The 10,691-nt window shown below is 44.3% G+C and overlaps 1 long non-coding RNA gene across 1 annotated transcript in view; it reads right to left on the bottom strand.

Annotated features, from left to right (window-relative positions):
* Positions 1-1,546: 1,546 nt before the first annotated feature.
* The window catches only part of LOC143301520 (uncharacterized), a 26,205-nt gene continuing 17,060 nt past the window's right edge, over positions 1,547-10,691 (bottom strand). Inside the window, exons 2-3 of the long non-coding RNA XR_013057804.1 lie at positions 5,670-5,752; positions 1,547-2,256 (exon numbers count right to left, since the gene is read on the bottom strand). This is a non-coding gene — a long non-coding RNA (uncharacterized LOC143301520). The remainder of the gene's footprint in view (positions 2,257-5,669; positions 5,753-10,691) is intronic.

Below are 10,691 nucleotides of genomic sequence, written 5' to 3'. Positions count from 1 at the left end.
CGTGTGTAATGTTTTAATGCCCCCAAGGGACACACGAAATAAACTCCTTGCCTTGCCTTGACAATCCTGACAAGACAGTACTCGGTCAGGAGAAATGGTCCACCTTCCCCCCCCCCCACCCCCCCCCAATAAATTTTTCATATGTATTTTTTGGTGCTTTAGAGTGTATAGATCACGAAAAATCATGTTAACATAAAAAATCTTGGGACTCACTGTCCCTTCTGGCTTCATTTTGAAGGGTACCCATCTCAGGTGCCGCGGCTGCTTTTCGTCGGTCCAGAACCTTCCATAAATTTGGTGATCACCTGTGTCATTGTTATTTGAGCTACGAGAATTTCCTTTATGTTTTTGTTGACAGTAATGCCTTCTGCACCATATGCAATAATCAGAACGACAATATATGCAATAAAGTGACCGCAGTGAAGCTACGTGTGTCCCTACCGTCTGTCACATGTTGCGAACTGTGAATTTCTCCTGACAGACTACAGCACATGATAGGCAAGAGTAGAAATCTCTAGTAGTGGTCTTGTGATTCACAGAGCACAAAGAGTTGGTACATAGCACGAAGAGGATTGGTTAACTCTCTCCATACGAACGGCGAAAGAGACGACGTTAACAGCGTTTCACCCCAGTTACCACCATCAAAATATTGCAAGCGGAAGGCTCTTGTACTGAAGAGGTGAATGTTGACAAAGAATACCACAATTCTGACGACGGAAGCTAAAGGTTGGGTCATTCAGACACCCACTGGACATCCGAGGGGTCTGTGTTGAGGAGAAGAGAGGACTGGCCGTACTGAGTGAGTTAAAACTGTGTGGTTTTTCCATAGGCACTGTATTCATGTAACGGCAAAGGATAAGACATGCTGACCGCTTCTGAAAGAACACCCCATGGTTTGCTTCAGCTCTTAGACGTCGTCGTTGTTGTTGTTGTTATATAAATCCATCAGTACTATCGTAACTATCGTTGTGAAATATTACTCCAACCATGAATGATGACATTAACTGTTTTTAAATCGAGTTATGATTATATTAAACAAGTCTTCTCGCCCTGGCTCTCCGCACACATTTTCAAATGATTTTGGTTGTCGCTTTCTGTTGTAACATTTAAGGTGGTTAGCTAATCAGCAAGATCAATGTTGATTCTTGTTCATCAGTATGATCCAGTGAGGATTCCCGCGCTTGAATACGAAGTATATATTATGTAAATTCTTAATTTTCAGTCTCAAACTCGCGCTCACTCAGAGTGTGTGTGCGTGCGTGTGTGTGTGTGTGTGTGTGTGTGTGTGTGTGTGCGTGCGTGCGTGCGTGCGCGCGAGCGTTCTGGTGACCTTGCGTAAATAACAGTATTTTTTGGAAGTCAAAGATAATCCAAAATCAAGTTATGCGGAAGGTAAACGTAAAAAGAATTTTATGAATGAAGTACACAGACAATACATATGGATACACGTACATGTAGACACATATTTACACACACACACACACACACACACACACACACACACACACACACACACACACACAGAGGAAATTAGTTTGCGCACGATTTTATTCGCAATTGATTTGTCCTACATCGCCACCGGAGGATGAGCCTTTCAGTGACTGATGCATATCAACTTGAACAAACATCGAACATTTTACATTGTTCTGAGTAACTTTTGTAACACCTTTTGGACCACAAACACCGCTTTGTCTTCAGTTAACAACTAGAACTTCAGTTTCAATCATTTCCTGACATTGAAGGGTGAGGGACAGGAGTCGCTTTTTCTTTTCTTTCTTTTTTTTTTCTTTTTTTTTTTTTTGTATATATTCTCCATGCTGCACATATTAATGATAATTAATATTTCCAGCGTTTAGTATGAATTGATCATAGATTTTGATAACTTTTACTGATAGCTGTTAGACTGCTTTCCATTCGAAACAGACTTAGGTTGTTGTTTTGTAAAAAAAAAAAAAAAAAAAAAAAAAAAAAAATTTTCAATACTTTTTGATTTTTTTTTTCCTATACATAATCACTGGTCACGGGAAATCATATCACAAGCGAGCGCCACCCATCGCGGCACGCACTGTTCACCTCATGATGGGTGATTTCGCTGCGGCCTACTTTCGGCGTCGTTGCAAGATGGCGGCTTTGCAGTTGTTGAAGGTCTCGAAGGATTTGTCCACGATACATTCCCGTTCCACTGAGCCACCGTAGAACTCCCCACACACGGAGCAGATGTGCAGATAGAAGGTGACGTCATGTCCGTCAGGAAGTCTGCGAAAATCAGACCAAGTCAAGTCAAGATTTTATTTCATGATGGTAAATTGAATGAGCAACAATTGCTTTTTTTTCATCAAGCCATCAGTGGGAAAAAAAAGAGCCAAGAACGTAATGAGTTTTGTTTTTCATGAGGGATAGGTTATACAGTGGTACATCCTTGAGATGGTCCTGTTGTGGTCTGCTGGGCTACAAGCGACATAACTTGAGGTAGTACAGTAGCAAAAAAACAATGCCTACAACCATCAAAAGGCGAGCACCGCCTGTCTCCCATAGTCTTGTCTTAGCTGTGAGATATATCTTTGGTCCGGACGGTACAGTGCAACAGAATATGCATCTTTACATTCTGTGGTTATAACTTTGCTTCTTAGATTATCCTTAGACAGTTAGGCCGATTTAATTTTGTGTTTACGAACTTTTTTTCTATGTATATATGGGTAAGTACTTTAATTACTTCCCATGCTTATTTCTTTTCTTTTCGTTTACTAGCGTGATTCTTTTTTCTTGTTTACCCATTTGCCCGTTTACTGATAGACATATTGAACTACGAACCAGCACAGTCCTAAATTTGTATTTGCTATTGTAGACTCTATTCAGGGCTGGGACTGGATGTAAAAAAAAGCACACTGGTACTTATATATCATCCTCGAAACAAAGAATTTTGTCTTGTCTTGTCTTGTCCTTTCCGCGTGTGGTAGCACATGTCTTCAGCAAAAAATCAGTAGTCGTGTTTTTATATCTAACCTTATCCATTGAGCAGTTTAGTGGTTTTTGCTTTCATTTGGTTATATTTAAATCGTTCACGGTATGGTTCATTTTTTGCGTACTGATTGATCAACAAAACATCAAAACGTTTCTTTATGGCCCAGTGTTCCTGTAGACCCCAAGGTCTTTATTCGGTCGAATGTTCCTGTCAGTACCGAGCTGTTTATTGTCAGATGTTTCTATAGGTCCCAAGGTCTTGATTGTCGAATGTTTCCATCGGTGCGTTTCGTTTATTTATTTATAGTCTGTTCATCTAAGATGATATTACACTGAAAATAAATGATATTATTAATATTGTTGTTAATATTATATTATTGTTATTTGGATTATTATCATTTCTATCATAATGATGATGATTGTTATTATTAATTAGAAATCAACATGTCTATATTTGAATGAAAAGGAGGCGGTTGATGTGGAGGAGAGGGGGTGGGGGGGGCGGCGAGGGGGAGGGGACTAATAAAAGGAAAAGATATATATATATATATATTTCCATCGGTCCCAAGGCCTTAATTGTCGAGTGTTTCCATCGGTACCAATGTCTGTATTGTCGAGTGCTTCTATAGGTCCCAAGGTCTTTATAGTTGAGTGTTCCTATAGGTCCTAAGGTCTTTATGGTTGAGTGTTCCTATAGGTTCCAAGTATTTTGTTATCAAGTGTTCCTATAGGTCCCAAGGTCTTTATTGTCGTTATTGTTGGGTGGTCCCATAGATCCCAAGGTCTTTATCTTTATCATCCAGTGTTCCTATGGGTTCCTAAAGGTCCCAACGTCTTTATTGTCTTTATTGTTGTATTTATCTGTAATAAGATCCTGCAGACGGGAGAGTGGCCAACCACCTGAACACAATCATTGGTCATCACAATCCCCAAGAAGGGCAATCTACAACAGTACAAAAACTACCGCACTATCAGCCTAATCAGCCACCCCAGCAAGGTCATGCTAAAGGTCCTTCTCAACCGACTGAAGCCGCAAGCAGAAATGATCATCGCTGAAGAGCAGGCCGGCTTCAGAGCAGGGAGAAGCACAACAGAACAAATCTTCAACCTGCGCTTGCTGTGCGAGAAATATCTCCAGCACCAAAGAGACCTCTACCACGTCTTCATTGACTTCAAGAAGGCGTTCGACAGGGTATGGCACGCTGCCTTATGGGCCACCATGCACAAATTCAACATCAGTGAAGACATCATCCAAGCCATACAGAACCTATACGAAAGAGCAACCAGTGCAGTCCTCTTCAATGGTAGCACGGGTAACTGGTTTAGAACCACGGTCGGAGTCAGACAGGGCTGTCTACTCTCTCCCACTCTCTTCAACCTCTTTCTTGAAAGGATCATGACTGACGCCCTGGAAGATCATGTGGGAACTGTCAGCATTGGAGGCAGAGTCATCACCAACCTGCGCTTTGCCGATGACATTGATGGCCTGGCAGGAGAAGAGAAAGAACTCGAAGAACTCGTGCACAAACTTGACAAGACATCATCAGCCTACGGCATGGAGATCAGTGCCGAGAAGACCAAGGTTATGACCAACAACAGCCAAGGCGTAACGTCCAACTTGCACGTAAACGGTGAAAAACTGGAAGAAGTCTCCTCCTTCAAATACTTGGGTGCCATTGTGTCAGACGAGGGTTCGAAACCAGAGGTCCTGTCCAGAATCGCGCAGACTACTGCCGCACTGAGTCGACTGAAGACTATATGGAAGGACAAAAAGATCTCCCTCTCGTCCAAAATCAGACTAATGCGCTCCCTCATCTTCTCAATATTTCTATACGCTTGCGAATCCTGGACCCTCACTGCAGAACTCCAGAGAAGAATCCAGGCCCTGGAAATGAGATGCTTCCGCAAGATCCTGAACATTACATACAAAGACCACATCACAAATGAGGAAGTGAAAAGAAGAGTCCAAAACGCCATTGGCCCATTCAAAGACCTGCTAACCACAGTGAAGGAACGCAAGCTCCGCTGGTATGGACACGTCACACGATCAGACGGCCTAGCCAAGACCATCCTGCAGGGTACCGTACAAGGAAGGAGGAAGAGAGGCAGACAGAGAAAGCGGTGGGAGGACAACATCAAAGAGTGGACGGGCCTGCCATTTGCCACAACTCAAAGGGCCGCTGAGGACCGAGGCAGGTGGCGCGAGCTGACCAGGCAGTCATCCATGGTGCCCCAACGACCCACCCACGGGTCAAGGGATAGATGAGATGAGATGAGAGAGGTCCCATAGATCCCAAGGTCTTTATCTTTATCATCCAGTGTTCCTATGGGTTCCTAAAGGTCCCAACGTCTTCATTGTCTTTATTGTTGGGTGGTCTCATAGATCCCAAGGTCTTTATCTTTATCATCCAGTGTTCCTATGGGTTCCTATAGGTCCCAAGGTCTTTATTGTCGTTATTGTTGGGTGGTCCCATAGATCCCAAGGTCTTTATCTTTATCATCCAGTGTTCCTATGGGTTCCTAAAGGTCCCAACGTCTTCACGGTCGAGCGTTTCTATCGGTCCCAAGAACTAAAAAATCTTAGAGGGACTGTGCGTGCAAAGCACTCGAACATTCATTCCTTTGTCTGCTGAGAAACAAAATTATCGATAAGCGTTCGCGGTATATGATTATGGTATTGCAACAGTTGTGGATTAACTCTCACTCACTTTCCGGCATAATGTCTGATGGCGGAAGAAGGTTCTGGAGACAGCAGCAGTGTTACCAATGCCAGGCCAATTACAGCAACCACCTGCTCACACAGTAGCAAACACATATGCACGCGCGCGCGCGCACGCACACATACATTCACACACACATACACACACATACACACGCACACACACGCACACGCACACACACACACACACACACACACACACACACATTAAAGAATTGATAAATACGTTCAGCATCATTTAACCTTCCTAACTTAACTATGAACAAGTTTTTTGTGTTTGTATGTGTGCGCGCGCTTGTGTCGTGTGTGCGTCTGAGTATGTGTGCTTGCACGTGCGTGCGTGCACGTGTGTGCGTGTGTGTGCTCGCGCGCGCGTGTGTGTGTGTGCGTGTGAGTGTGTGTGCGTGCGTGTGTGTGCTTCAGCTTAAGATTAATTGGACGAGTTAACACGGGACGTCTTAAAAGGAAATCAGAACAAGAAATTCAACGCCATGAAATAAACTAACACACACACGCACGCACGCACGCTCACGCGCGCGCACACACACACACACACACACACACACACACACACACACACACACACACACACGTAGCTGCGCACGCTGACCTGCTGATGAAGAGACACGACAAAACGGAGACTCTTTAACAGAAATCACATCTATTTTTGCGTCGTAATTGTGTCTCTTGTTTGAAGAAAAGAGCAACGCGATGAACTGCTGTAGCACAACGTTTCTCCGGGAACCAAGACCGATATCTTTCTTCATACTGTGTAGCGGAGGGTGCAAGGTCAGGAAAAGGGGATGGGGTGGGGGGCGTGGGGGGTGTAGACAAGGAGATGGGAGAGAGAGAGGAAAAAGGGATACAGAACACTGAGTGGGTACAGAGAGGGGGAGAGTAGCAGTAGCTCAAGGAGGCGTCACTGCGTTCGGTCAAATCCATACACGCTACACCACATCTGCCAAGCAGATGCCTGACCAGCAGCGTAACCCAACGCGCATAGTCAGGCCTTGAGAGAAAAAAAAAAGAATTAAAAATAAAATAAAATAATGAATGAATAAATAAATAGATAAATAAATAAAATAAAATAAATTTTAAAAATAATAGATAAATATATAAAACATACTACTACTAACAATAATAATAATATTCATAAGACGCAAAATCTTGCTGACGTCAACGCTAAGCGCACAAAAAAAAGACAACAATGATGATAAATAAGCAAATAAATGTAAAACATGCAGACAACCACTAGAGGGGGAAAGAGAAAGTAGAGGGGGTGTAGAGAGAGGGATGGGGGGGGGGGGAGACTGAGATAGAGGGAGATTTTGAAGGGGCCATCTGTGTACATGATGATGTCCTCTTCTTTACTGTTTTCTTCTATGAGTAGCTTCACTTCTGCCTCAGTTTTTCCCTCTGGCCATTCCCGCCAATGTCTTTTTGGAGTGGGTGAAATGGTTGTGTTGAATAGATGAATGAGATTTTCGGGGTTTTTCCTTACATTCTTTTGTTTCTTCCAGGTCTTGTAGTCGGCATACTAGCTGGATTGTGTCTTCTGCTTGCCCCATCCATGATCTTCCTCGTCCTAGACGGCCGCCTTTTGGTTCCTTGACTCGCATTGGGTTTTGAGGGTTTTCTAATGCTCTGAAATAGGTCTTAACCTGTTCCAACTTGTTTCTGGCCAGCATTGAATGAAGGTCAAGCAGGTATCGCATGGTTGCCATAGGTGTGTCTTTTGTTGTTCCAAGGATCAGCCTCATAGCTTCATTTTGAGCTCTTTCTAAGTTTAGGACGCTGCTTTGAGAGACGGTGTTGTTAGCCCAAGTCCTTAGCCGATCACACCGAGAACGAGTGATTGATACAGCAGGAAGAGGTGGTGTTGTTCTATACCTTTGGTTGGCATTGCCTTTAGGATGTAGAGAGAGAGAGAGAGAAGATGGGGTAGAGAAGGGATCGGGGGGGAAAGGGTGGGAGCTAGAAAAAGGAGAGAGAGAGAGAAGAGAACGAGAAAAGAGGAGGACAGAGAGAGGGTGCGAAGAGAGAGAGACGAGATTGGGAAAGATAAGGAGAGGAAAGAGACATAGTGTTTAAGAGGAACATAACCCAGAAAAGACAACTCTGTAACCTGCTTTTTTGCTAATTGCAGCCTCCATGCCCCCCCCCCCCCCCCCACAACAACAACAAAAAACAAAAAAAAACTGGGAGAACTTTGAAAAGGATGTGTTGCATTGATTTAATGTAAATAACCCCGCTTGCCGAATTGCAGAATTCGGTGCTGAACGTTCAGGGAGGGGTTGTGGAGGTGGGGGGGGGGGGGGGGGTAGAAGCCATGCCACTATTCAAGCAGTTTTTTTTGTTTTGTTTTAAATTCCAGAAAGAATAGGAGTGGGGTTGGGGTAGGGGACGGAGCCAAGTGGAAGATTGATAGATACAGACGTATGGAGGTATGAATTCTCTTCCACAGCTGATCCTGTGGTGGAATCAATTTGAAAAAAAAAGAAAAAAAAAAAGAAGAGAAAAAGACTAGACCCCTATTGACAGACCTCTCCCCCCCCACCATTCTCTGCCTGTCTGTCTGTCTCTCTCTCTCTTTCCCTCTCAGTCTCTCTCTCTCTCTGTCTCTCTCAGTGTCTCTCTCTCTCTCTGTCTCTCTCTCTATTTCTCTGTCTCTCCCAGTCTCTCTCTCTCTCTGTCTCTCTCTCTCTGTCTTTCTCTCTCTCTCACTTTCCCTCTGTCTCTCTCTCTGTCTCTCAGTCTCTCTCTCTCTGTCTTTCTATCTCTCTCTTTCCCTCTGTCTCTCTCTCTCAGTCTCTCTCTCTCTGTCTCTCTCTCAGTCTCTCTCTCTGTCTCTCTCTGTTTCTCTCTCTGTGTCTTTCTCTCTCTCTTTCCCTCTGTCTCTCTCTGTCTCTCTCTCTCTCTGTCTCTCTCAGTCTTTCTCTCTATCTCTCCCTCTGTCTCTCTCTGTGTGTCTCTTTGTCTTTCTCTCTCTCTCTCTCTCTATCTCTCTCTGTCTCTCTCCCTCTCAGTCTCTCTCTCTCTGTCTCTCTCTTTCAGTCTCTCCCTCTCTGTCTCTCTCTTTCAGTCTCTCCCTCTCTGTCTCTCTCTCTCAGTCTCTCTCTCTCTGTGTCCCTCTCTCTCTCTGTCTCTCTCTCTCTGTCTCTCTCTGTGTCTCTCCCTATCTCTGTCTCTTTCTGCCTCTGTATCTCTCTCTCCCCCCCCCTCTCTCTGTGTGTCTCTGTCTGTCTCTCTCGTTTTGTCTTTCTACCTTCCCCTTTGACCTTCCACTTTTTAACGCTGAAACCTTCACTTTGACGTATACCTAAACCAACTTGCTTTCAAAGGGATGAGTGCAAAAGTTCATATCATACAGTCTGTATATATATTGCATCTTATTTTCCGTGTCCACGTGTTCTTTGACCCCTTGTGAGTGAGGACAGTATGGGGAAAAAAATGCTGCATATGCTTATGTTTGATCCTCGCTACTAAAGAGATAATATATCTCTCTCCACCAGCCGCCGTGACGAAGTGGTTAGCGTCGCGGACTGACGGCTGGGAGGACGCGGGTTCGAATCCCAGCGGAGGTGGGTTTTTCGGACGGTAGCCGACTCCTACCCAGAGTTGAGTGTGCTGTGGGCTTAAATGGGGAGACTGGGACCACACAGTCGAGTGTCATCCACTTCAAAGATGCGTCTTTGGGTGTGTTGCTCTAATTACTTGACCAACACTGCAAGTGTCTGTATCTCTCGGGCCTGGTTAACGCCGGGATATCATTATGACAGGAAGCGTAGAGTACAGCCTTGTCACGCAGTCCGAAACCTAAATGGACCACCATAGCAACATCGTCATCGTCATCCTCCTCCTCCTTCATCATCATCAATATAAACAAAACAGTCTCAATTAAAGTCCGTGGCCTTTCATGCCCTGCTCTCATGGTGACCTCAGTTTCGATACCTCTCCACTTCTGTGCTTGGGGTGAGTCCTGTCAATGTCTTCAGTGTCGGCAGATTCATGGGGGGCTGTTGTTTGAGGGACGTGGTGGCGGTCTCCACTTTGGGAGGGACGCTCACTCAGTCTGGCTCCGCGACTAAGCCATTATTGTCGTTAGTAGGGGGCTTAGTAGGTGGTGTCCTAAGTAGATTAAATCAGAACAGGCACCACTGAACACCACCGAAGTGACTCAGCAGCAGTGCAGGGTCTCCTCTGGTGTGTGGCTTCCTGGCGACCTAACATCGATGGTTCCTGCGGACTGCCGACGCTGGAACTGTGACCGACGAACCCGGGTGTGGCCGTGTATGGGGAAATCTAAATGGGAGGCATGGGAGTAATGCCACTGAAACGGTGCAGATGATGGGTAGGCAAAAAAAAAGAAAATAAATAAAAATAAATAAAATAAAATGAAATAAATAATATATATATATATATATCCCCCTCTCTCTGTGTCTTTTGTGTATGTATGCATATGTATGTGTGTGCGCGTGCGTGTGTGTGTGTGTGTGTGTGTGTGTGTGTGTGTGTGTGTGTGTGTGTGTGTGTTGGGATAGGTTTGGAAAATGTCAGAGGCAAAGTGATTTGTCCAAAATACCTAAAATTACACATTTTGGAATTTTAGATTACTTGTCCTCCCTTCATTTTTATTCTCATTTGGGGATACATATATATATATATATGTGTGTGTGTGTGTGTGTGTGTGTGTGTGTGTGTGTGTGTGTGTGTGTGTGTGTGTAGATAGATAGATAGATTTATAAGGGTTTTTATCTTTCCCCTCTATAAAACATTCTCATGATCCTCCCCCATCCCTCTCCCTCCTTTCGATTCTCTTTCTCTCTCTTTCCTCATTCTCTCTCTCCTTCCTTTTAACTAACAATCTCTCTCTCTCTCTCTCTCCACCCCCTCCACCTCTACTCTCTACCCTGATAATCTCGAAATCTCTGTTTTGCAGAAGTGTCAGAATTCAGCAGTCATTGTTCTAACTTTTCTTTTAGAAATGGAAACGAACCTGATTTGTTCGTTC

Source organism: Babylonia areolata, chromosome 27 (assembly GCF_041734735.1).
Source record: "Babylonia areolata isolate BAREFJ2019XMU chromosome 27, ASM4173473v1, whole genome shotgun sequence".
Classification (NCBI taxonomy): Eukaryota; Metazoa; Mollusca; class Gastropoda; order Neogastropoda; family Buccinidae; genus Babylonia; species Babylonia areolata.
The sequence above is the reverse complement of the archived record's forward strand: the minus strand, read 5'-3'. Positions and strand labels throughout refer to the sequence as shown.